The sequence below is a fragment of the Lathamus discolor genome, chromosome 1 (assembly GCF_037157495.1).
Source record: "Lathamus discolor isolate bLatDis1 chromosome 1, bLatDis1.hap1, whole genome shotgun sequence".
Taxonomy (NCBI): domain Eukaryota; kingdom Metazoa; phylum Chordata; class Aves; order Psittaciformes; family Psittacidae; genus Lathamus; species Lathamus discolor.
Genome location: NC_088884.1, coordinates 144,805,747 through 144,833,117, shown reverse-complemented (window position 1 = coordinate 144,833,117; position 27,371 = coordinate 144,805,747).

Sequence of the window (27,371 nt, the reverse complement as noted above, 5' to 3'; positions counted from 1 at the left end):
ATGTGGCTCCAAAGGAAAGGAACAGCTGGCTCTAACTTTTAGCTCCCTTTGCAGCAGCTCTTGTTAGCGAAGGAGCTGACCTTGGCTCAGCCAGCTGAACTCAACAACTTATCTTCTGGAGTGAGGCTGCCAGGGTCATTGTATGTTTCTATAGAATTCCCAGGAAATAGTCTCAGTTTAAGTAGTTTAAATAATAACTTTCATAGTTTAACAACACTGAAAAACCCCCCAAACCTCAAATGTCAAAACGATTGCAGATACAGACTTATCAGAAGAGAGATAAATAGACAACTATTACATATCTTTTGTTAAATGTTATACTATTTTTCAGGCAGTGTTTTTGGTATGTATTTTTGAGGCATGTTTGCTACATATAGCAACTATATCATAACTTCAAATATAAGCTCTTTTTTTGGTCATTATTTTTCCTGAAATAGACAAAATATGAATGGTCATATAATATGTAAAGCCTCAAAATTAAGAATGAGTCTATCTTCCACTAGCAAGGCTCCTGTAGTTACCATTCACTCCCTGTATTTATGTGTTTGCATTTTATGTTTGTAAATGAATGGGATGGAAGAGAGACGAAAGCTTTGTGAAAGCTAAATGGTGATTTTACATCAGTAGAGAGGTTACGGGAGTCCTTCAGTTCCCATTTTCATTCACTCAAAAGTATGTCATAATATCAGGAACCTACACCAGCATCTATGCCAGCATGGGTCCTCTGTTGAGACATCAACCAGTTTCAGGTAGTTGAAGTAGGAAGATAGGAGCAACCTGTCTTTCTTTCTATATCTCTTTTCACTAATATACATATCATATGTAATATCACTTAATCAAGACACCCTGTTGGTCATAAGCTCTATTCAGTGTGACTTTAAAGAATTGTGATAACACCTTAATTGTCACAGACAAGGCAATTTCCTGACTGGCATTGTGTAAAACAGACAGAAAGTTCTTAACTGCCATTGTAATTCTTCTAATTATAACTGGCAGTATAATTATCTATAATATTGCCCCACAAAAATAACTAGTAGTGTTAATATTGTTCCACCATAATAAAGGTTCATTTTGCCATTCAGTTTAATCTGTAAAACTTATTCTTCGAAATAAGGTAAACAGGGTTTTTTTATTCACTGTTCTGCATTTAAGCTTCTTTTTGTCATATTCCAGTATGCTATATGCACCAATATCCCCATTTCCCCATTGTTGTCTCTTTAAAAACTAGAGTTTCAGAACCACAAATAAGCTACATAAACATCCAAACTCGACACCAGCTTTAGCAAAAATACCGTCTGGTTTAACATTTAAGCTAATGACATGTTATCATGGTTTTCATTAATCAAAACAAGACAATGAAACTAAGAAACTTCAGGGTTTTAAATTTAATTTTAAAGACTGGTGTAAATAAATTGAAACTTGAATTAGCTTTGGTAATTACAAATCCTTATTACTTTGCCTGAGGAGCTAGACTATGAGATGTAAAGACAGAGAGTCTACCTCTTAAGACTGATAGCTGTGAATTTAGTTCTCCCAAAAGCATTAAAATAGCCTTAGATTTAAAGCAGTCTCCTTAGCTACAATATACCTGTAAAGTCCTTGTCTTTTTGCCATCCTCCTTTCTCTTCTGGAGTTTCATTATCCTTTACATCAGGATGAAGCTCACTGTGAGCTCTGAGACCACATCCGCCAATATGTGAAGCAATTTTAGTAGTTGTACTTCAAGATATTCCAGAACAATGACAAAATATGTCTGTATGAGTCACACTCTTAAATTCTTACGCAGTTTTCACTCAACCTTTACTCAAAGTCCTATAGGTTTGTAATCAGTCTAGGATTTGGCCAAATGTGCAAGCAATATAAGCTGGTTTGGTTCTTTTCTCCATATGTTTACCTCTCTTGATTAAAAATTGATCTTACAGTACATAACATGGCTCAGGCTTCATAGCTCTCCCTCACTATGGACAATATTTGATCTTCTATATCAGAAGAGTTTTGAAGAATGAAGGATTTTACTATAAACTGTTTTTGATTGACAGTTTGACAAGAAATGTCAGTATAGTAGAAATTAAAAAAAACCTGTCATTAAGCTATCTTTCTGTCAAGATAAAAAACGTTGATTTTAAAAAGAAGGTCACTTATTACAATTTTTCTGAATTAAAAATCATCCAGCAGTGTACCTTATCCAGCACTGTACCTTATCCACCATGTATGGTGAAAGGAATTTATTGCTGCTTCTCAGTATTGAAAATGAAAAAGTTCATGCTGTCATTGATTGACCTTTAAAAAGAAAAATATTGCTGGCTTATGGGTAAAAGCATTTCTTTCCCCCTCACTTTCTCCATTAGGGTTTGCTGCATAGTTTCACAACACTTTTTAAAGTGTGCCAGCATAAATCAAATGTTCAGTTATCACAAGATTAGTGCATGTGGTAGCATACTAGTATATATGAAAACATATATGAGTTTTGTATAAATGTTTCCAGGTATCGCTGTGGAAGATTATTACAGCAGCTAACATCCACATTGTTTTCTTTTTATTTTCTTTCTATTTCTTTTTCTTTTGCTTAATCATAAAATAAATCATGGATCGCATTTCTAACATGTTTTCAGTATAGTCCTCATCTTTTGCGAAAGAAGCATATATACCTAGAAAATAAAGACTGTTTACCAAGTTACCTGAAAAATTATGAAAAATCATAATTAATCTATCATTTCCAGTAGTGCATGATTACTTATTGAAACCTGACACCAGCTTTTAATAGTATTCCACGTGGAAGCAGTATCTTTTTTATTTAACTTATGCTTTTATGAATCATCTATAATGCTGTATTTTTTAATTGAATTTCAACAAAATAATGCGATGTACTTCAAGCATAGCAGTTTTTCTCTTATAATATTAGAGGAATATAAATCAAGCTTTTCTGAAGGCAAGAAAACACTGTGTTCCTCTTTTACAGGAACAGTGTTAATCAGTGAAATTCACTCTCTTTGTATAAAAATATGCTGCAGAACAGGTAGAAAAGTTAAAATGTCATGACAGTATATCTGTCATCGTATTCAATAAGAAACAGCAAAAATTATCATTAACTGAATTAGAAACAGTTCTCTGAGGTTTTTGTAATTGATAAAAAAAAACCCAGTTTTGGATCTTTTTCTAAATATGTAAAATGTCTGTTTCCAAATAGATCTTTGCATGCATTGTGTCCAGAGCTAATTATACTGGAACCACTACTGGAAAATTAATTGATAGATTTCTCTTCTGAAGACATTAAAAAAAAAAAAAAAAAAAAAAAAAAGAGTAATCCATCTAGAAATCTGTATCAATTAAACAGAAAACAATGTCAGATCTGATTTTTGCAGAAATTGCTTCTGTCTTGAAATTAAAAATGTGTATTTGCAAAATAATACACAAGTAATAATTGTATTTGCTGAGTGATGCACACAGGTCACAGCTCACACAAAGTCAATTGCAATTAAGTTATGCAAATAAAAAAACAGTTTGCAAATTGTAACATTTTTTGCAAATGGAAAAATAATTGTGTGAGAAAAAGTTTTTCTAAAAAATAAATGAACTTGGTGGTTTGTGAATTGCCTGATTTTTATTTTTTTTTTTTTTTCCTAGACAAATAAAAACTTTTAAAAAGTCGGCTTTTCTACAGCCTTCAAGACTCCTTTTTATCATAACAAAATGTGAGGTCAGCCACAGGACCCTTTCTACCTAGAAGGTTTTTCTCCGCCTTTTCATTAAAGTTATGAACTAGGTTTATCAACAAAAGTCATAGCACCTACAGTTCTACACAACCATCCTATAATTTTCAGATAAACCCAGTTCAAATTTATCCTCTTGTGTGAAGTTAATCATGTGGAATGGCTTCTATAATGTTTCAAGAAATAAGAAATAAAGTGTTCATTATTCAATATTTATGTATGTTTTCTGTTTCTGACAGTTAGAGCTTCACAATATTAATACTTGAAAACCAAAAGAAAGATGGCCGGTTTTATATTTGGAATTTATTTGTTGTTTTTTTTCTCTTCATATTGTAAAAAAATAAAAAGAAAAAAATCAGAATTTCTAAAGTATTATTATCCAGAATATTTTAAAATAGACTACAGTAAGCTTTACAGGACTATTTTGAAAAATGTATGCAAATAGAAAACGTATTTTTGTGACTATAATTCTACTATTTGTTTCATTAATTGTTTTGTATTTTTCTAGCTTCCAAGCTAAACCTGAAAGTACAAAGGTAATCTAATTTGTCTTATATCTGAATAACTATAAATGATAAACATTGGTTAGTTCTTTTCCTGTCCTCTCAGCCACCTGTTCTGTCAGGTGCATTCTGCTTGCTATTATCATTTACTGGTAGTTAATAAGGAAATTACTTAAGAATGGACTTTGAAATGTCCATGATTGTTTAAGCAATACTGTTAAGATTCCAGTAATCGATTGAAACAGTATAGGTAATCTGAAGAAGATCTGTAGTGGAAAAAGATCACTGAGTACATGAATTCAATTTCCTGGCATTTAGTAATTTGTTTTCACTTACCACTTACCAGGTAAATTTCTAACTGGCTTCATGTCTCAGGTAGAAAACACATATGTGAACAAAATAAAATTAGACTATCAACACTATTTTATTTTAAGATTTATATTAATATACATTATACTGAATTGCTTGTTTCAGTTCTTAGGTTATTTTCAGTCAAAATATTTGGGACAGAATTGCTTGAGTGTGAATTTAAGTTAGCCGACTACATTTACTTTTACCGTGTTATTTGCTAGCATTTCAAATGGAAAAGAAGTAACGGTGTTTAAGATAATTAGAGGATTTTTTAAATTAGAAAGAAATAACGAATTGCAGAATGATGAAAAAGGCTTGACAGCAGATAAGATGTGCAGCTATAACTATTTCCATGAAAGATGTTGAGTTTTCAAATGTTCCTCACATTGTAATAAATGCACTTTGGAAGATAATAAATAAGGAAGAAGATAGCCTCACAACACCATTTAAATAAGGTGATTTCAATTTTTCCCTTTTTTAGTGTTTAATGGATTCCTGTATTCTAATTGAACTCATAGAACCATAGAATGGTTTGGATTGGAAGGGACCTTAAAGATCATCCAGTTCCAAGCTCCTTGCCACAGTCAGGGACACCTTCCACTAGACCAGGTTGCTCAAAACCCCATCCAACCTGGCCTTGAACACTTCTAAGGATGGGGCATACACAGCTTCTCTGGGCAACCTGTTCCAGTGTCTCACCACCCTAACAGTAAAGTACTTTTTCCTAATGTCTAATCTATATCTACCTTCTTTCAGTTTCAAACCATTCCCCCTTATATTTTCACTTATTTGAAAGATGTTAAAAAAATTTCTAAGAAATTTTGTTTAAAGAATATCTGTTCTTCCTCTGGATATTAAAAATCTATGTATGTGTATAGAAACACGAGCATATTTTTATGTGAAATTTACTTCACCTTGGAGAATTGTCATCTAATGGTGAGGGCCTTGTACTGCAGAAAAAGACAAGACCTTACTAAAAAAAAATCTGCACATTCATTATCCTGCTAAAATTCATATTTGTTTGGATATCTTTATCTGGCTAGACTTGCTTAGACTTCCAAACACTATACAAATGATCTTACTGACTTACTTATGCTAGTAGGTCAAGTAGGTCAAGTATCTAAAGGTAGAAAGGATACAACGGATTAATTTGATCCTCACACCCAATATTGTTTTATATATGTGTGTGTATGTATAAAAATACATACTTTCAAAGTCAAAAAGAGAAGTTTTGTCATTCCAGTATACAATTGCTAGCATAACATTGTACACCACTTGCCCCCTTGTTCATACACAGTTTTCATAGTTCACTTATTCCATACATGTGTCAAACAATTTACTGTTTTTCTCATGAACTCTAGCACATCCTTTTGCAATGGTTCAGTTCCCTGTAAAGACATGGAATTTTCAATATAAATACATCTTGGCAAATAAATAGCTTTACAGATCAGGCCTGCGTGTTAACTGCAGAGGACCAGCTACTTCCACCAATGACCAAAAATATTCTATGAACTCCAATGGGAGGTATTCTGAGTAATTATGTCTTTAAGGTTGGCATCAGCCCACCTCACAAGCGTGTCAAGGTCCCTCTGGATGGCATCCCTTCCCTCCAGCATATCAACCGGACCACACAGCTTGGCGTCATCGGCAAACTGGCTGAGGACACACTCAATCCCACTGTCCATGTCAGCAATGAAGATGTTAAACAAGACCAGTCCCAACACCGATCCCTGAGGGACACCACTCGTTACAGGTCTCCAGCCGGACATTGAGCCATTGACCACAGCTCTTTGTGTGTCGCCGTCCAGCCAGTTCTTTACCCACAGAGTGGTCCATCCATCAAATTGATATCTCTCCAATTTAGAGAGAAGGATGTCGTGTGGTACAGTGTCGAACGCTTTGCACAAGTCCAGGTAGATGACATCAACTGCTTTACCCTTGTCCATCAGTTCTGTAGCCCCATCATAGAAGGCCACCAAATTGGTCAGGCAGGATTTCCCCTCAGTGAAGCCATGCTGGCAGTCACCAAGCGCCTTGTTGTTTTTCATGTGCCTTAGCATGCTGTCCAGGAGAATGTGCTCCAAGATTTTGCCAGGCACAAAGGTGAGACTGACTGGTCTGTAATTCCCCGGGTCTTCCATTTTCCCCTTCTTGAAAATGGGGGTTATATTTCCCTTTTTCCAGTCGTCGGGATCTTCACCTGACTGCCATGATTTTTCAAATATGATGGCCAGTGGCTTAGCAACTTCATTTGCCAGCTCCTTCAGGACCCGCGGATGGATTCCATCAGGTCCCACGGACTTGTGTGCGTTCAGATTTTTAAGATGGTCTCGAACCAGATCCTCTCCTACAGTGGGCTCAAGGTCTTCATTCTCACAGTCCCTGTGTCTGCCTTCCAAGACTTGGGTGGTGTGGTCAGAGCCTTTACCAGTGAAGACCGAGGCAAAGAAGTCATTCAGAACCTCAGCCTTCTCCAAATCCTGTGTAGCCAGTTCTCCCGAAAGCTTCCTCAGGGGGCCTATGTTGTCCCTAGTCTGTTTTTTGTTTGCTACGTACCTGTAGAATCCCTTCCTGTTATCCTTAACATCCCTGGCCAAGTTTAATTCTAACTGGGCCTTAGCTTTCCTAACTTGCTCCCTAGCTGCCCGGACAACATCCCTATACTCTACCCAGGCTGCCTGTCCTTGCTTCCATTTTTTATAAGCCTCTTTTTTCCTTTGAATTTTCCTCAGCATCTCCTTATCCATCCAAGAAGGCCTCCTGGCCCTTCTGCCACACTTCCTTCTAGTTGGGATGCAGCACTCCTGAGCTTGTAGCAGGTGATCCTTGAATATCAACCAGGAGTCTTGGGCCCCCCTGCCCTCCAGGGCTATATCCCATTGAACCTTACTAAGCAGGCTCCTGAAGAGGCCAAAGTCTGCTCTTTTGAAGTCCAGGGCAGTGAGCTTGCTACATGCTCTTCTCACTGTCCTGGGGATCTCAAATTCGACCATCTCGTGATCACTGCATCCCAGGCTGCCCTGGAGTACCACATTCTCAACAAGCCCTTCCCTGTTGGTGAGCATGAGGTCAAGCATGGCACCTCTCCTTGTTGGCTCCTCTATTACTTGCAGAAGGAAGTTGTCTTCCACACAATCGAGGAACCTCCTGGGTTGCTTGTGCCGTGCAGTGCCATCGTTCCAACAGACGTCAGGGTGGTTGAAATCACCCATGAAAACAAGGGGCTGCGAGCGTGAGGCTTTTCTTATCTGTCTGTAGAGTGCTTCATCCACGGGTTCTCCTTGATCAGGCGGCCTGTAACAGATTCCCACAGTAATGCCTCCCACGGCTGTTTTCCCTTTAACCCTGACCCTCAAACTCTCTGTAAACTGCTCACCTGTCCCCAGACAGAGTTCGATACTCTCCAGCCTATCCCTAACATAAAGGGCAACTCCCCCTCCCTGCCTGCCAGGCCTGTCCTTTCTAAAGAGCCTGCAACCTTCCATTCCAACACTCCAGTCATAGGAGCCATCCCGCCATGTTTCTGTGATGCCTATTATATCATACCCCCGTAGATGTGCACACATCTCTAATTCCTCTTGTTTGTTCCCCATGCTACGGGAGTTTGTATAGAGGCATCTGAGACGAGCTCCAATTGAAGCTGGCTTGTTGGCTGGAGCAGCTGGAATATATGTACATTTTTCCAAGCATTTATTATAGGTGTTGGCAACTGACTGGGTGTGTTGGGATGGAATGATTCCCCCCTCCCCCAACACATCTAGTTTAAAGCCTCCTTGACCAGTCTGGCAAGCCTCCTACCAAAACTGTTCTTCCCCTTCTTTACCAGAGCAGCTCCACCAGCCCCCAGTAGACCTAGCCTACTAACTTCAGTCCTATGTTCAAGACACCCAAACCCCTGACTATGACATCACCTTTTAACCATTTATTAACCTGGCCAATCCTCCTAGCTTTTTCTTGGTTTTCCCCTGTGTCCTGGAGAATTGGCGAAAAGAATATCTGAGCACCGGAGCCCCTAACCACCTCTCCCAGGGCTCTGTAGTCTTTCTTTATGGTCCCCAGTCTACTACTACCTATATCCCTAGCACCCACGTGGATCATCAGGAGTGGGTAATAGTCCGTGGAACTTACTAGAGCAGGCAGCCTCTCTGTAACATCCCTGATCCGTGCCCCTGGTAGGCAGCACACCTCCCTCGAGATGGGGTCAGGCCAACAGACGAGTGCTTCCGTCCCTTTCAAACTAGAGTCCCCTATTACTACAACCCGCCTCTTTTAATTTGTAGTGCCAGTAGAGATCTTTACCAGTGCATAATCTGGCTGTTTGTGATGCAAGTGCGTTTCCTCGTTAGTATCCTGCAGGACAGCAGAGTGGTTCTGCGTGGGAACAACAGATTTAGGAGGAAGCTCCTTGCTTTTAATTGTCCTTTTCCTCCTTCTTTTGTTATTTTTCTTTGTCACCAATTCCCAATTTCCCGGGTTGGTGGCCTTCTTCTTTCCTTCATGAGTTGGAGGGGAAGCTTGAGGCCCCTGCACAGTATGGTGCTGGAGCAAGCAGCCCTGCTTCCTCTCAGCTACCCTGACATCTTGAAGCCCGCTAATAGCATTCCGCAGCTCAGCTCCTGCTGCAGCAGGACCTCCACTGGGGAGCACCGAGCGCAGCCCTGCCCGTCGTGCACCTTTCCCTCACAAGCCCAGTGCAGGCATCCTCTACACTCCGAGCTCTGCACTGCAGCCTCCCCTCTCATCGGCTCTGTCTGGGTGCCTACGCTGCCACCGCCGGCGCAGCCAGAACAGAGCTCCCAGGCCGGGCCCTGGGCATACGATGGGTGCTCACCATCCCGCTCGCCTGCCCGCGCAAACTGCCTCTCCACGCTCCTGGTCGCTCGCGCTCCCTGGGGCAGGTTTTTACCCACTCAGGGTTGGTGCTACTGCTCCTGGCTCCGCCCCCTGTGAGTCAGCGGCTCTCGTCCGCGGAGCTGCCGGCTCCTGGGCAGGTGCTGACGAGGACTTGAGGCTCCCTTGGTAGCTCTGGCCGCTCTGAGTTGAGGCTCCTGGACGCTGATTTCTCCCCAGCTCCTGTGTTAAAGGCGTCCTCTCTTGAGCTACTCACCTCAGCAATTCAGTTACATTCTTTTGATTCTCCTCCCCAGGCCTCTGAGAGTGGGAGGAAGAAGAATGGGGGTAGGGCGGAGTGAGAGATCGGCTGCTTGGTTCTGAGTTACTGGCTACAATAGATGCTTAAATGCCAGCTAGGTGAAAACTTAGTTGACACTTAGTTGCCATCTGAGTTTAAACTGTGACATTTCCTTATGGTGTAATACAGCCTTTCATGCAAAATAAGTCTCAATCTGATTCCTTAGCTGTTTTACAATAACTGTAAAAGCCTTATATATCATATGACCAAGTTTACTTTTAGCAGGTATTATGGATTTAACTCTGCACTCAGTTTCATTGAAATAAATCAGAAAAAATATAGTTCAAGCTACATTAACTTCACTAGTTAGCCAGAACTGTGCATTCTGTCTTAGTTGAAAAAGAAGCTACTGTTTTACTATTCTGACAGATAATAAAAGGCACAGTAAGTGAATGGTCAATCCAGCTACACCACCTCGTACATGAAAAATTCTCACAAATTCAAATATTATTAGCATGCAAGGCAGGTTCTAAATGTGAATTTTGGCTGCAAGGAACAATGGAGGGATTTTCAGGGAGCTTTACTAATCTACTGCTTCCATAAATATTCTGTAAGTTATTGTTGTTAGTAATGTATTAGTGGTGGTAAACTTAACATTTGTTCAATTATTTCTTCCTCCATTCTTTAGCTTTCTCACTACAATAAATAGCATTTGAATACCTCCCTGTTATCATTTTCTTTTGCAAATAGCATGACACAATGTAGAACTTTCTTGACATTCTAATCAATGAGAGGCAGGGTATTTTACCAGCACAAAGAAAACACATTTTAAATCGAGAATTACTGTTAGCCTCTTCATCCTTACTGTTGAACTATGCAGGCCCTTATCCCATTAGAACTGCACAACCTAGAAGGGTAATTGCATCATCAGTCTCTCTTGGTCTCTGCCTCAGCCCTTTTAACACACTCATCCTTTCTATTACTTCATGATTTCATTTAATATTCTCCTGGGTTAGAATCATACCAGCAGCAAGAACATCCTGAATTAACAGTTACTGTATGCTTTATTCCAGAATGTCTTTCTTGTAGATTAAAATGCAATTAACATTTTTTTCATAAAGAGTGTCCTTTTGAACTTTTATGTCCAAATAGAGGGATACTGAATTTTTATTTTAGAGTTTCAATTTGAAATACAAACAGGTAACATAATCCTGTCTTTAATAAAATTACAAAGCATGACTGTCTATATAGAATAATCCTTTAGGTACCAAGTGCGCTTGCATTCCCTTCAGAGTTAAAGGTGTATAAAGGCCTTAACGTAGCGGCACTTGCATACCTGTGTATTATATCTTTTTTATTTTCTTCTCTTACATTTGTTGAGTGGACAGATAATGCACTTGCTGAAGATGAGAAATGCTCGTTTTTGCTTGAAATTTACATTGGCAACAGATGGGATCCCTGCTTTTCATGATTTCAAGGGACAGAGTGTATGGAAATGTAGAGAATCTCATTATTAATTGATGCAAATCTTCCTTTTTAAAGTATATTATATATTTTCAGGTGTCTATACCTATAATAATAAAAAACAGATACCAAAATAAAACAGATGAAATTGATTAGAAAAAAAAAAAAGACGTATGAGATATGACAGAGATAGCAAGTGATCTGCTATTTTTATCTCAACTATCTCTTACTCCCTAATGGCGCATATGTGTCACTGTATAGACAGACACAGATATTATATAAAATACACAAGTTTTGTGTCTGTAGGTACAAAGCCTTACAGCAGCACAGCCCCCTTGATAATTAGAAGCAAGAAAATGAACATCCAGAAACATACCGATAAAAATAATACTTCCATTAAAGTCCTCTCAAAGGTCAAGATTCTGTCACTGGTATTCATAAAAAGTGTTTGAATAGTCTTATTTCAATAATAGCACTCCTTACAGAGCTGAATGCTGTCTGCAAGAGAGGAAGAAAAAATCTAATTTAAAGACATTTGAAAATGTTTGCTGTTGGGATAGTACAGTTCTCTAATGACATTTGAACTTGGTTTTCAGATGAGGTTCTGCCCAAATAATGCCTTAGGAACAAGTCTAGGTTCCTGCTTTGCTTGCAATGCTATATATTTGTTTCACTCCTCTGATGCTGTCCTTCCATGTTATAGCTTGTAGTAGCAGCATTATTTCTTCAGAGAGTCATGGAGGGAGCAGGATGGAAGTAGGAACCAGACACTGTCTGCTGCGATAGTCTTAAGGGAGCATGTTACTTAATGGAGGAATCCCAGAAGACCTAATGCTTCTGTAGTCAGCCTGACTTTTTTCCTTTAGCTTCACAATTTGCCTTTTGGGAGAAAGAGGAAGTATGTAGCAGGAGGTAGCAAGATAATACTCTAGGGAGTCATGTTACCAAGAAGAAAGCCAAACAAAGTATAAGCATGTTGTGAGTTGAGACTGGTGGCAACTAGTACCAATGATTTCCAGATCCATTTACTGACAAGCTGAATTTCTTTAGAGAGGAATATTAGAATCATAGAATCATAGAATAGTTAGGGTTGGAAAGAACCTTAAGATCATCTAGTTCCAACCCCCCTGCCATGGGCAGGGACACCTCACACTAAACCATGTCATCCAAGGCTCTGTCCAACCTGGCCTTGAACACCACCAAGGATGGAGCATTCACAGCTTCCCTGAGCAACCCATTCCAGTGCCTCACCACCCTGACAGTAAAGAACTTCTTTCTTATATCTAATATAAACTTTCCCTGTTTAAGTTTGAACCTGTTACCCTTTGTCCTATCACTACAGTCCCTAATGAAGACTCCCCCCCCATCATCCTTATAGGCCCCCTTCAGATACTGGATTGTTCATTGCAGTAGGAATAAAAGATGCATAGAAGGAAACTTCAAATACACAAAACAGTAATTTTTGTGTTCAGTGAATGGCACAGTATCATTGGAACTACTTTATGTTCACATGAATACAACTATGAATACAACAGATCCAGAACTTTTAAAGTACATTTCCACTACTTTCCTTAGTCATATCTTTCATTTTACTCTGATATAGGATTTTTAAATTTATTACTTATTAATTTTGCAATTTTTAAACATCTTGAAGATTAAACAAAGGTCTCTCCCAAAACCTAAACTTATATGATGTTTTGAGCATATGAATTTGAGATTAAACTTGACCATTTTAGTTTAATACTAAATCAAACCAACTTAGATTTTACAAAACTTCCTTCCAACTATTCTCCTGAGGAACATAGTAAACCAATCAATTTTGTATTGAAGAACTATAAAGGTAAATAATGCAAAATCTTTATTAACCAGAAGCTCATATTATTATTTCAGATTTTATGAGCACTTTGACTAGATAAAGTATTTAGGTATGAAACAGCAATTTGCACTTGCAGCCCAGAAAGCTAGTAGTATCTTGGGTGGCATAAAAAGCATGGGCAGCAGGCTGAGGGAGGTGACTCTTCCTTTCTACTTTGCTCTTCTGAGACCTGATCTGAAGTACTGTGTCCAGCTCTGGACTCTTCAGCAGAAGAAATGTGTGGACCTGTTAGACCAGATCCAGAGGAAGGCCATGGAAATGATCTGAGGGCTGGAACACCTCTTCTGTGTAGGAAGGCTGAGAGAGCTGAGGTTGTTCAGCCTGAAGAAGAAAAGGTTCCTGGGAAACCTTGCTGTTTCTAAGAAAGATGGAAAGAGACTTTTTACTAGGACCTGTAGTGACAGGAAAAGGGGCTGTGCTTTTAAACTAAAAGAGAGTAGATTTAGATAGCATATCAAAAACTGTCTACTGTGAGGGTGGTGAGACACTGGCACAGGTTGTCCAGAGAAGCTGTGGGTGCCCCATTCCTAGAAGTGTTCAAGGCCAGGCTGAATGGGGCTTTGAGCAACCTGGTCTAGTGGAAGTGACCACAACAGAGGTGTTGGTACTAGATCTTTGTCCTGGGTTAAGCAATAGCTGTCATTTTTCTCCTTCTGTGTAGCTGGTGCAGTGCTGTGGTTTTGACTTTCAGCCTAGGAACAATGCTGATAACGCCGATGTTCTTAATTGCTGCTCAGTAATGTTTACTCTGACCAAGGACCTTCTGAATCTCATGCTCTGCCAGGGAGGAGGGGAAGCCAGGAAGAAGCAGAAACAGGACACCTGACCCAAACTAACCAAAGAGGTATTCCATACCACAGCACCTCATGTCCACTATGTAAACCTGGGGACAGTTACCCGGAAGGGCTAGATCACTGCATGGCTGGGCTGGATATCGGTCAGCAAGTGGTGAGCAGTTGTATCCTCTTCCCTTGTTATTTCCCTTATCATTATTATTATTGGTGTTAGCAATAGCAGTTTTGTGTTATACCTTAGTTACTGGACGGTTCTTATATCAATCCAAGGGAGATACATCCTTTCAATTCTTCTCCGCATCCCTCTGGAGCTGGGGGAAGATGGGGCGGGGGGGGGGGGGGGGGGTGTGTAGTGAGTGAACAGCTGTGTGGTTTCTGAGTGACAGGCTGGGCTTAAACCATGACAATTTTTAAAAGTCCTTTTCAACCCAAATTACTCAGTGTTTCTATGATTACAGAATTATTATCTTTGAATTTCGTATCCCAGATCATTAAATTTGAGCTTTATAGAATCATAGAATCATAGAAGAGTTAGGGTTGGAAAGGACCTCAAGATCATCTAGTTCCAACCCCGCTGCCATGGACCTTTGTGTGCGGCCATCCAGCCAGTTCTTTATCCACCGAGTGGTCCATCCATCAAATTGGTATCTCTCCAATTTAGAGAGAAGGATGTCGTGTGGGACAGTGTCAAACGCTTTGCACAAGTCCAGGTAGATGACATCAACTGCTTTACCCTTATCCATCAGTTCTGTAGCCCCATCATAGAAGGCCACCAAATTGGTCAGGCAGGATTTCCCCTCAGTGAAGCCATGCTGGCTGTCATCAAGCACCTTGTTGTTTATCATGTGCCTTAGCATGCTGTCCAGGAGAATGTGCTCCAAGATTTTACCAGGCACAAAGGTGAGACTGACTGGTCTGTAATTCCCCGGGTCTTCCATTTTCCCCTTCTTGAAAATGGGGGTTATATTTCCCTTTTTCCAGTCGTCGGGATCTTCACCTGACTGCCATGATTTTTCAAATATGATGGCCAGTGGCTTAGCAACTTCATTCGCCAGCTCCTTCAGGACCCGCGGATGGATTCCATCAGGTCCCACGGACTTGTGTGCGTTCAGATTTTTAAGATGGTCTCGAACCAGATCCTCTCCTACAGTGGGCCCAAGGTCTTCATTCTCACAGTCCCTGTGTCTGCCTTCCAAGACTTGGGTGGTGCAGTCAGAGCTTTTGCCAGTGAAGACCGAGGCAAAGAAGTCATTCAGAACCTCAGCCTTCTCCAAATCCTGTGTAGCCAGTTCTCCCGAAAGCTTCCTCAGGGGGCCTATGTTGTCCCTAGTCTGTTTTTTGTTTGCTACGTACCTGTAGAATCCCTTCCTGTTATCCTTAACATCCCTGACTAGGTTTAATTCTAACTGGGCCTTAGGCTTCCTAACCTGCTCCCTAGCTTCCCAGACAACATCCCTGTACTCTACCCGGGCCACCTGTCCTTGCTTCCATTTTTTATAAGCCTCTTTTTTCCTTTGAATTTTCCTCAGCATCTCCTTATCCATCCAAGAAGGCCTCCTGGCCCTTCTGCCACACTTCCTTCTAGTTGGGATGCAGCACTCCTGAGCTTGTAGCAGGTGATCCTTGAATATCAACCAGGAGTCTTGGGCCCCCCTGCCCTCCAGGGCTATATCCCATTGAACCTTACTAAGCAGGCTCCTGAAGAGGCCAAAGTCTGCTCTTTTGAAGTCCAGGGCAGTGAGCTTGCTACATGCTCTTCTCACTGTCCTGGGGATCTCAAATTCGACCATCTCGTGATCACTGCATCCCAGGCTGCCCTGGAGTACCACATTCTCAACAAGCCCTTCCCTGTTGGTGAGCACAAGGTCAAGCATGGCACCTCTCCTTGTTGGCTCCTCTATTACTTTCAGAAAGAAGTTATAGATTTTTCACTTTATTGCTTTGTCATCCTGAAAGAACAGCAGAAAGTGGTGAAGAACTAAAGAAATAAAAAAAGAAAAAAGAAAGAAAAAAAATAGCTGATGACTACATATTTGATCCTGTAATGACTCCAGGAGTCTAAATGAAGATGGAAAATTCTGTTTTTTTGATAAATTGCAAGACAGAAAAGATCAAACATTGTATGAACAATGCGTATCACTGGATCAGTAAGAACTCTTTGGAGTTTTGTATTGCTTTTCTAACTTGTTGCTTGTCAGTACTCTAAAAAATTCAGCAATGTATAAAAATTTCTTGGAATAAATAGACTGACAAATTCCTTGTTCCAAGGAACAGCAGAAACATGATAAACAAATACCATAATTGACCAACATTAAAACCTCAAGGAATTGCTAATGCCATTCATTTTAAGTTTTCTACTATATTTTGTTCCTGTCCATTCTGACCATTATGCAACTGAAGCATAATTTAGATTACTATCAATTCATCTCACATGCCAAAGGAGTAATAAGAAACTAATTTTCTACATACAGGAAAATAAATCCAATAAACCACTTAAACGGCAAAAATAAGCTCTATTTTTATGATACCTTTCCAAAGCAGAATTTTACTGAATAAATCATGGATACACCACAGGTCTGAAATCTATTGCTTTCTGCTTATATATGTGCACAGTCTCTAATTCCCTTAAGATGTTAATAATAATTTCTAACCAATAACCTGTCTGTGGCTATAGGAAACAAAAAAAAAATATAATGCCATTTTATTCTTTTCTCCTTGAATAAACATCTGCCTACACCATATTAGGAACTGTTGCTCTTATCGTAGAAGGCATAATCCAGTACTGTACTTAAAAATCACTCAATTTAATACCAAAATTTAAAATTACAGGTTTTGACAAGTATAAAATAAAATATTTGATGGTAATATTGCAATTCCCAGTGATATTTTGTCCTTTCAACAACCCAAAAGTTAAAAAAATCTGAATGTTGTAGGGTTTGGATTTAGTAATTAATCAGTGACATTAATCTAAATTATTGTTATTTTGGCAACTATTGATTCTCAGAGACTGTAACAAACACCTGCCACACTTGTAAAAGTGTAGGAACCTATTCTCATTTCTTATGTAAGAAAATACTATTTAGTGCAAATTTTAGGTAAATAGTGAAAAAAAATAAGGAATATTAAAACCCCACTGAGAATGTAAGCCTTTTTTTCAGCAACCTGTTGGTTTCCCAAGGGCACAGGGCTACCAGCAGAAATATGTACCTTGAAATAAATTGCTCATATGCAGACATTTAAACATTAGATGACTAGCTTCAGAATGAGATGATCATATCTCTTCAGTCAAGTAATAAATGCATTTCAGGACTTGAGGTGCAGATAAGCAGATCTAGGTGAATCACATTTAGCTAAAATTACAATGTAAGTGGGGATTAAAAAAAAAAAAAAAAAACAACAACAAAAAAAGAAATCAAGAAGCATTTTTGCCCACCAGAAAGTGCATCTAAGAGACAAATAGACCTGAGCTAACAGTTCAGATAGACAGAAAAGTCCTAATGATATCACTGGGACTAACAAAACACACATTCTATCAGCTTATAGTTAAACGCATCTTATCTGTGAAAATCTGTGTCGATCACAGTGGAATAGCACCAAGACAGTCAATATGTTGTACTGAAATGTGCTTTTGGGACTCTGAGTTAAGATGAGAATACTACAACAAAAGTACTGTCCTACATATGTGCTTTCGGATTTATGTTTACTCTTTCTTCTTAAAGACTTTAGGCTATGTCATACTAGTTATGAAAGGGCACCTAGGAAACGCAGAGAGGAAGCAAAAGCAGGTGTTGATCATTTTATGATGCTCACACAGATGGGAAGAACTTTTCTGATGTACAGTTAAACACTGCATTATCACTGTGTGAAATATCCTCAAGGCTCTATTTCTGCAGAACTAGTTTTGAGAAATCCATGAAGTAGACAATATAACTTCTTTTTTGCTATATTGCTCAGATATGTTGAAATTTCTATTACATATTTCCAGGTTCAGAAATCCACATCTAATACTTTGCTTGATTTTGAGACTATGATGCAAGAAGGATATGTATTTTTATTCTTTACTAATATCTTCACTTGGAACATATTTACTCTGTTGTCCCATCCAAACAAACATCCCCCAAAAACATCAAGGCTGGGTGTTAATTAAATTCTTTTAATAGAGTCATAAGACCAATTTTTGCATTGAAGAATTATCAGAGTTTATACAATCTTATAATGACAGTTGCACGATATTTACTTTAAAATAGATATCATGAGGTTCAGTTTAAGTGAGATAGTAGATAGCCTGAGATTTACTTTAAATATCTTTAGCTTCAGGAAGAATTGAGGCGGGGTTGAATAAATAAGCACCATGTGCAATTATAATGAAAATGTGTAACTTCTCAATAATTTTACTTTCCTCTTCTGCAATTTTCTGTTTTAAAAAAGCTTTACAAATGAAATAAAAATTGGGAAAAAAATTAGTGTGAATACCTGTGAAAAAAAACAACTTAAAAGTATGAAAATTTTTGGATTAAATTTATGTTATCTTTTGAATTTCTACGAAGAACTCCTAGAAGATCCTTTTTACTTCAGACATCTAAAACTAGACTAAACAAAATACAGATATATTACCAGTAACAAAATCTATGCAGTAGTTACATCAGTCTAAACCACCTGCTGTCTTCTACTTACATTTAGAAATTGATAGAACTAAGGAGGGTTTTATGGTAAATTGCTCACTGCTCAGCTCTCTCCAAGGCTGACATTGGAGCTGCTAATTTATTTCAGGTCTTGTGCAGTATTTAGATAGACAGACAGACAGAGAGTTTTCTAAAATTCACTATAAATTTTTACAAAACCAACAAAGACTTTAGCGGTACAAGACTGGGTCCTAATTTTTTTAATCCAGTACCACCAGCATAAAACCCCCACTCTTACCTATCTTCATAGTCTTCATATGCACAAATACTGACATGCACTTATTTTTTCCTTATTTTTTTGCATTTATGTTTTTTCAGAACATAGATTCTGAGAGTGGGTTTAATTAATGAAATTGTATATATGTTTGTCTTTGTGCTATAAGCATTTTGAGATACATATGCTCGCCTTTCACTTGCCTTTAAACCAACACATAAGTTAAATTTCTTCTTACATTAATCAAATCTATTTGCATTGCATAAAAATATTACGCCATGGAGGATGAAAACAATTTAAAATAGACTGTTGACATCTAGCACAATATTTTCTAAAACTTCACATACAGAGTTTTGATTTAGGACAACCTAAAAAGATTTAAAATATAGGTAGAAAGTTTATTTTTATATATCAGAATGTATTTTGGAAATAAATATTTCCATCAGGTTTTATATAGGATGGAAAGGAAAAAGGAAACTGAAAGAGGCAAAGCATTTGGAAATCACTTTTTCTGAAAGGGCAGCAAGAAGTTCTGCTAAGGGTGTAATTTCTGTTTTGACTGTAAAAATGATTAACAGAGTTGTTTCCTTGTAAGACAGTCCTGTAATAACCTGAATGATGGAAAGGAGGGAATCTCTGCTATGGACGGGGATCCTCATGGTATGCTGTATATGGGTTGAATTACTGTTCAATGCTACACTGGCTGGGATTCACAGCATCTGAAGGGACATAAGATTATCTGCTTTTCTGTTCTTACAGCATTAGCTCTAATAAATAGCATTTTAAATGACAGCTTACAATCTGAGTGTATTTCTTACTAGAATCATAATGGACCAGCAACTCCTGGTGCAAAACACCTTTTCCTAAGTGCTGTGTGGCTGCTGTTAGGCCTGTCTGTTTTCCAGGCTGAGCAAATCCAGGTCCCTTAGACTCTCCTTACAGGATAGGTGCTCCAGCTCCTGCCTAGCTTAGGTCTCTCTATTGAACTCACTCCAATTTATCAGTATCTTTCCAGTACTTGATTTCTAAAACTGGATGCAGTTTTCTAAATATGGTCTCACAGGTGCCAGGCACAGAACCTAGGACACTTCAGTGAAGACTAACACCGAAAAAGAATAGAGTACTTCAGCCATGTCTTCAGCCACTGTAGCTTAAGTCACTCATCCAGTTCAGAAACTAGTTTAGAAATTTACTTGCTTATCCTTTTACTACCAACATAATAGCAGAGGCTCTTTTTGTTCTTAACATCCTCTGCATACTTTAAATTACTGTTCATTATATAAGGCAATAAACAGGCCAATAATATTAAATATTGCAGGAATTAATTCTAAGTATTTCAAGACTAGTTTAACAAAAAATTAATTTAATAAGCTGGTTTGTGCAAGTACTGAAACACCACCACTGGTGGCAGTAAGAATTTTAAGTCATTAAAGAGAAAATTAGTTCCATCACCAATGAGAGAAAAAATACACTAGTTTTTCCTATTAGCTGTTTATTACAGAAAGATAGTGTCCTAAGCAAAGAATACAAAAGCAATAAAAAATTTTCTCCTAATAGGATTAAACTCACCAATCTTTACCCTGTAGATTCAGCCACCAAGACTAAGATAGGCATCTTGTGTAGTGCAAGAGAAATAAGATGCTTTTAGAGAAAATGTCAAACACATAAGATCAACTGCTCTTTCTGCTCTTTCCCATAATGACACAAGGAGTCTGAACAATTTACACCAAAAATAAAGTTTTAGATAGTCAAAGTTAGGTGAGGTGTATCTACTGTCTGTGTTATCTAACCTTGTAAAATTCAATCACGTAGCTGTTTTATTCATAGGTAAGTAGTTTCTTGTGTTTCATTCTCTTGCCTTTCACACAGTTTGAAATCCTGAGATTGCTACCTCCAATATCAATATGACACAAGATGGAAAGCTGTAGGAAAGCAAAAAATTCCTTTCTGATTCTGCTTCAACAGGAAATATTAAAACTTGTTTTAACTCAAAACCCAACAAATGGTCTGACCATCTATTTCCTTCTTTTTGCTTGAAAATAAACAAATAAAACCAATTTCATAGAAGCTTGAAAGTGTTATAAAAAATAGAGTGGCTTAGTGGGAATATTAGCTGTACCAGGACTTTGTTTTGCTTTGTGCTTACGAGATAAAAGTATTTCCAGGAATAAAATATTCAACGTTATTTGTATTTTTTAAATTTAAAGAATTTCTGGGTTTATATTTCACTTTGATATTTCTTCATCTTTTTGTTAAGTGTTTCCTTTTTCAATGTCTTTCAAGTGGTCTAGGAGTTACAGAAGTGTATCAGCTGATAAGGAATGTAAGTCCATTACTCTATGTACATCTATGTCTTCTGGCAACAAGGTGACAAATGGACAGGCATTTAGCCTCTGAAAGTTCAATAAACTGGTATTGTCCGGACAATGCCAACTGTTTATCACAAAAATCCTCTTCATCTATCACCCAGACTCAGCCTTTGCCTGACTCCAATTCTACTGATGTTGAAACCTGAAGTCCTTTGTGAGTCATTTATCACACTTATTAAAATGTTCCATTGTGCATTAGAATAGCAATTCACTATTACTTCAGAACGCTGCCCAAGAGCTATTCTATAGAGGAAATTCTAATGCTTTATTGAAACAGTGGTTTGGTCTTAATAAATGATTCTTTGCAAAAGGCACCATGCTTTCAATTATGAAAAATGATACTGGCATTTAAAAAAGCTGACATCAGTGCTCAATATTATGCAAATCCCCATACTTATTACTTCATTTAAATCTGGCCTAAATACTTCACACCTAATATTTTAACAAGCATGCGTCAATGGGATTATATAGAAAACTCTTAAGTAAGGAATGGCTCTCTGCTAACTGAACTATAAACAGGAGTCCAGTGCTTTGGAACATAAGACAAATGATACTATCCAAAGAGATATTCATTCCCCATAAAAACCTGACATATTCAGAAACCTTTTCATGGTTATTTTCCTGAAAAGCTTAATCTTGTTCTTCCTAAAACAAAATGCTTACTGGGAGCAAAGTATGCCTATGAAAGAAATTCTGAATCATGTCTTAGGTGACTGATGCACATTACAAATGTATTTATTAAAGTAACTATAAATTTACATTTGACAAAAGATCTAATATCTAGATAGTTGTGTTATCTAACACAACTGACCATCATATACGTGAAGCATATATAAAGTGTGTATATTCAGCACGATTAATTTATTTGTATATTTAACTGCATGACAATAGTTGCTTCTTGCAGACTTCAAGTCCCCTCATATTACTGTTTGTGAGAAGTGTTCAATAGAAGTTGTGATGCTTTTAAGTATTATTCTTGTATATAAAATACCTTTATTTAGAAAGGTACTTCAGCAGACAGGGTGTTAGCCCTGGCTTTCAAACTCTGAACCTAATTTTAGTTCTGCCAGTCTTTCACTGCATCCATGACTAAGTCACTTAAATATAGATCTTCAAGACCACTACATAACTTTCATGTTCTCACAGCAATTTCACTTTTGTGTCTTATTCTTCTGATTTTAAAAATGAGATTAGTAATGCTGCTCTATCTCAAGAGTGTTTCAAGAGTAAATATTGTAAATGTTTTGAGGGTCTAAAGCACTATACGTAAGTATAAAAACCAATTAAGAACAACAGAATAACTTACATGAAATTGCAATCACTTTATCTCCTTTGAAAACATCTGGGAAAAAAAATTTCATCGTTGTTCTCATTCATCACCAGTACTTTAAAAAAGTGAGTATATGCCACTGCAATGTGTTCACTGGGAAGAGTTCCAATGAATTTCTTTTGAATGAATTTTCATACACAAATGACATTTTGAAGTCTGAAAACCAGAAATTGCATCCTTATAAAGAAAACCTATATCTTTAATGTAGAAATAAATACATTCTAAAAACATTATGACTATATCTTACAATCAGTATGTACTATATATATAAATATACCTATTATATAATAGGTATATATATAAATATACCTATTATAAATATATAAATATACTGATTTCATGGGTCGTTTACCTTTTAATGTTGTTTTATTAATGGCAAATATGATTTTGCTCAATCAGAAATACATATCTGTGAAATGAAAACATATCATTTACTACTTTGCAAAGGCAGAATAAGACAAAATAATGTTAATTCTTAGATGCCTGTCATTATGCCCCAGCATGTGTTTAAAAATAAGGACGTGTTAGGTGAGGGGAGTTAAAATGCTGACTAAGCAAGGCTATTCATTTTATAAATAACATTAAATTTAAATTGTATGAACGAGAAGGGAAGAAATTATAAGTAAAGCTTTAAACTTCAGTCCTTGCCTCATAATGTGGCTGTCTTTTTGAACTTTTAAGAATATATATAATTTTTTAAATTTACCTAAAAAATAACTGAGGCTCTCTATAGATCTGATCCAGTTCCCACCGTAAGAAGAGGGAAGACTTGCTGCCCTCAACTTACCTCTGACCAGGATTCAAACACTGACACTGTACACATATGAACTGTGCCACAGGATTTCCACCAGAGTAAACCAGGTGGGATAGTTTCCAATACAGAGGAAAGCACTTGCTTCAAGTACAAAGTGCCTTGAGTACTGGACTTTTCTGCAAATGTCATAGATGAGGAGATACAATAAGTTTGAGTAATAAAAATCCAATAGGTGCATCCCAACATGAGTATCTAAGCAAACATGCACATATTTGGTATTGTCTTTATGAGCTGAGTAGGAATGCTATATTTTATTTATGTAAACATTTTCCCAGAGAGTCACTGGACAGCAGAAAAATTTCTGCTGCTACTCATGTACCTTAACTCCAATGCAACTTATGAGGAGTTCTGAAAACAGCTTGAGCACAGAGCAAAGCCTTGTACATAATACAAACCCAAACATTAGCCTTAGCTTTGCACAACAATGGTGTCAAATGGAAATCTTAGTAAAACTGCTTTTGAAAACATTAAAAAGGATTAATTTTGCATCTCATTTTAAAAGTTTGTGATCTACTGATTTTCAATGCAGTTTGGAGTATTAATGTGAAAATAGATGTGATTTTTATACTGAACACATTTTCAGAGAATTGTAGAATCATAGAATGGTTTGGGTTGGAAAGGACCCTAAAGATCACCTAGTTCCAGCCCCCCTGCCATGAACAGGGACACCTTCCACTAAACCAGGTTGCTCAAAGACCCATCCAATCTGTTCTGAACGCTTCCAGGGTGGGGCATCCACACTTCTCTGGGTAACACATTCCGATGTCTCACCATCTTCATTTCATCTAATTTCTTTCTGATATCTAATCTAAATCTACCCTCTTTCAGTTTAAACCTTCTGCCCCTACCTTCTATCCCTACATGCCCTTTTAAAAGGTTCCACTCTAGATTTCTTGTAGGCCCCATTTAGGTATTGACTTTCTTTGTAAAACAAATAAATAATAATGGATATAAAGGACAATGCCATGATCTTTATTATTATTTATCATCCTCATCAGTACCATTTATCTATAATAAACATCTGAACTTTTGGAAGATAAAGCAGTAAAGAGATTAGGAAGATGAACCTTTTTTTCTTATGCCTTATGCTTTCACTTCTTGCAGAGCTCATTTTAGACAATGAATCTGTCTTTTCCCTGCTTTTTCTGATTGGTTAGAAGCACCACTTTACAGTTTGTTTCAAAGATATATCTGTCTGCTTTCCCCTCCTTATACACTTTAAGGGCTCATTAAAACAAGATTTGTCTGTGGGCTTTCTTACGAGTATCACAATACAGGACCTCATTTAAATTGAAATGTACAGTTTCTTCCTAGAATCAGTTCCAAAGCTTGATACCATATAATGAATGATTTTTTTTTAAAAGGGTAATCTTACCATTTTTAGCATCTAATAGGCCTACATTTTGAAAGAAACTGAAATAACTTGCTTCACAGCACACAAGTATGGCATGATCCAATAAAAATCACTGTCTCTTCCATTCTGCCTCCTTTAGTATCGTTGCTTTTTTGTACTAAAAAGGTTGGAAAAAATAGTCTCTCTGTTAAAGACAGTTTAAAATAAATGTGATTAAAGAATATTCTGATGAGTAGCTCCCCTCCCTGCCTTGATGGGGGGAGAAGACTTATTATTCAGTTTCATCTTTGTATTTTCATATGCTTCCCCCTTTATTTGAATATCCTTTCAAGTGTCAAATGATATCACAAACATTCTTTACATTCCAAGGTATAGCTGCTGATCTCTTATGCCAGAAATCAATTTTTACTGGCATAATCATGAATATATAGTACAACATGAATCCAAACTCATAACTCCTTGTACCATCTTGTCCTGGGTTTACCAGGAGCCGTTTTGCTCCTTCTTAGTAACTGGTGCAAGCTCTGTGTTTTGACTTCCAGCCTGGGCAGAGAGCTGATAACACCGATTGTTTTTAATTGTTGTTAAGTAATGTTTATTCTGGCCAAGGACTCTGTGAGTCTCATGCTCTGCTGGGGACGAGGGGAGGCCGGGAGGAAGCAGAGACAGGACACCTGACCCAAACTAGCCAAAGAGGTATTCCATACCACAGCAGGTCATGCCCGGGGAGGTAACTGGGAGTTACCCGGAAGGGCACACTCTCTCTTTGGCGGGGGGGTGGGGGGTCGAACTCGTTTGGCGGTGGTATCATATTCTCTTGTTATTTTCTCTTATCAATATTATCATTGGTGGTAGCAGTAGTGATTTGTGTTATACCTTAGTTACTGGGCTGTTCTTATCTCAACCCGTGGGAGTTACATTCTCTTGATTCTCCTCCCCAACCCTCCGGGAGCGGGGAGGGCCGGGGAGGAGGTGAGTGTACGACCTGTGTGGATCGGTTTAAACCACGACACATCTCAAGCTAAATCATGTTCTTTTCTTTTCTGCCAGTTGAGCAACTTGCATTTTTATTTTTCTCTGATTCCTTGAAAAGCATTGTAAAACTCCTACCTTTAAAATGAAAATTGTCATTAAAAATATCTCACTTCAGAAATATTGCTACATTTTCTCTAAGATGTTCTTTTGAGCCTTCTTTTCAACCATCAGTTCATTTCCAAAGAACACGGATAAGTAACACTCCCCAGTCTTTCCCTGACATATATATGTATCTCCTTTCTAAAAAGCAGTGGGCAGATTTTGCATAAGCAAGAGAAAGTGTGCTGTGTTGCTATTGGTCGGGCTGGGCAGTTTTGAAATACTTTTGGAGATTTTTCTACTGTGCTCTAAAACCAGCTAACCAAACAACTTAAATCCCAAGAAATACAAGATCTGTTTCAGTATTATCACTCATTCTTGCTGTCCACAACTGGGGAAGTAAACTGGTCTGCTTCTCCTCTTTGTATCTCCCTGAGAGACATTTAGCAGATTATCTGTCTGAAACAGGGAATTTCTACCTCAGCACAAGAGAAAAAAAAACATATGGATTGCTGAAGCAAATGGATTTGTGTGAGGGAAGGAAAATCTGTTAGCTCATAAATTTAGGAAGTGGAGACTATGAATTAATAAGCTTAGGGGGTAAGATTATATCCTGGGAGCAAAGAGATTTATGAACACCTGCAATGGAAGGATTTGTGAAAATGGATGAAATGCATTAAAAATTATGATGGATGAGGGGTGTGGTAGAGGCAGAAAAATAAGGAATAGCTTGAGTTCCTAATATATTTAAATATAAAATGACAGATTTTAGCAAATGCCTAAAGAAAGATGAGATGGATAAATATTATATATATCTATAAACATGCATATACATACAGAAAATATTATTGTGGCCAAAAGAGAACATATCACATATGCATGGAAATTACAATTATAAGGTTAATTAAAACTTTAAGAGTCTAAACAGAACACCTCACTCTTATCTGCAGTCCAGCTAAGGTAATTCTTCCACTCAGCACCCAGACTAATGCAGAGGAGCTACATTCTACCTCTTTCTATCTCTCCAGGACTAGGATCCACTGTGATTGTGTTTATATCTTCTCAGATCATAGACTTTCTCCTTTGCATTGGTTCCCATCTACAGTTCGGAAATTGCACAATAGCCTCCTGACCCAGAACAATAGAAAGACATTTTGTTTGTTGCTTACTGATTACACTGTGGGTCATTTATTTATCATAAGAGGCATTCACAGTGTTTCAACTCAAACAGCTGAAGTAGTGGGCAGTTTGCCACCAGTCAACTGTTTAATCAAATTAGAACCAGTTCATCCTGAGGCAATCCAAAGCAGTTCTGAGACCCTATAATGTCTGTGTAATACAAAGCATGGGTCCTCTTGCTTGTAATGGCCAAAGATACTGTTACTTGGGATACATTACACATAATCATGTATGATGTGCATATTTGCATAGAAAGAACATAAACTGAGAGTTCAAATGGATTGACAGCTCCTTAAAGTGTTTCATTTAGGCTGTGTGAAATGGTTTATATGATGATACTGAAGTGAGACTGAGACTGCAAGACAAGGTAATTAAACACAATCAGATTTTAGCACGGTTTGAGTTCAGAGCTTTTACACCCTGTTTGTGTTCTTTCGTATTTACTATTATTTTTCTTTACTCAAAGTTTTGAAACTTCAATTCTAACTTTACAGTTTCTTTGGCATATTAGAGCGTATTATATTTC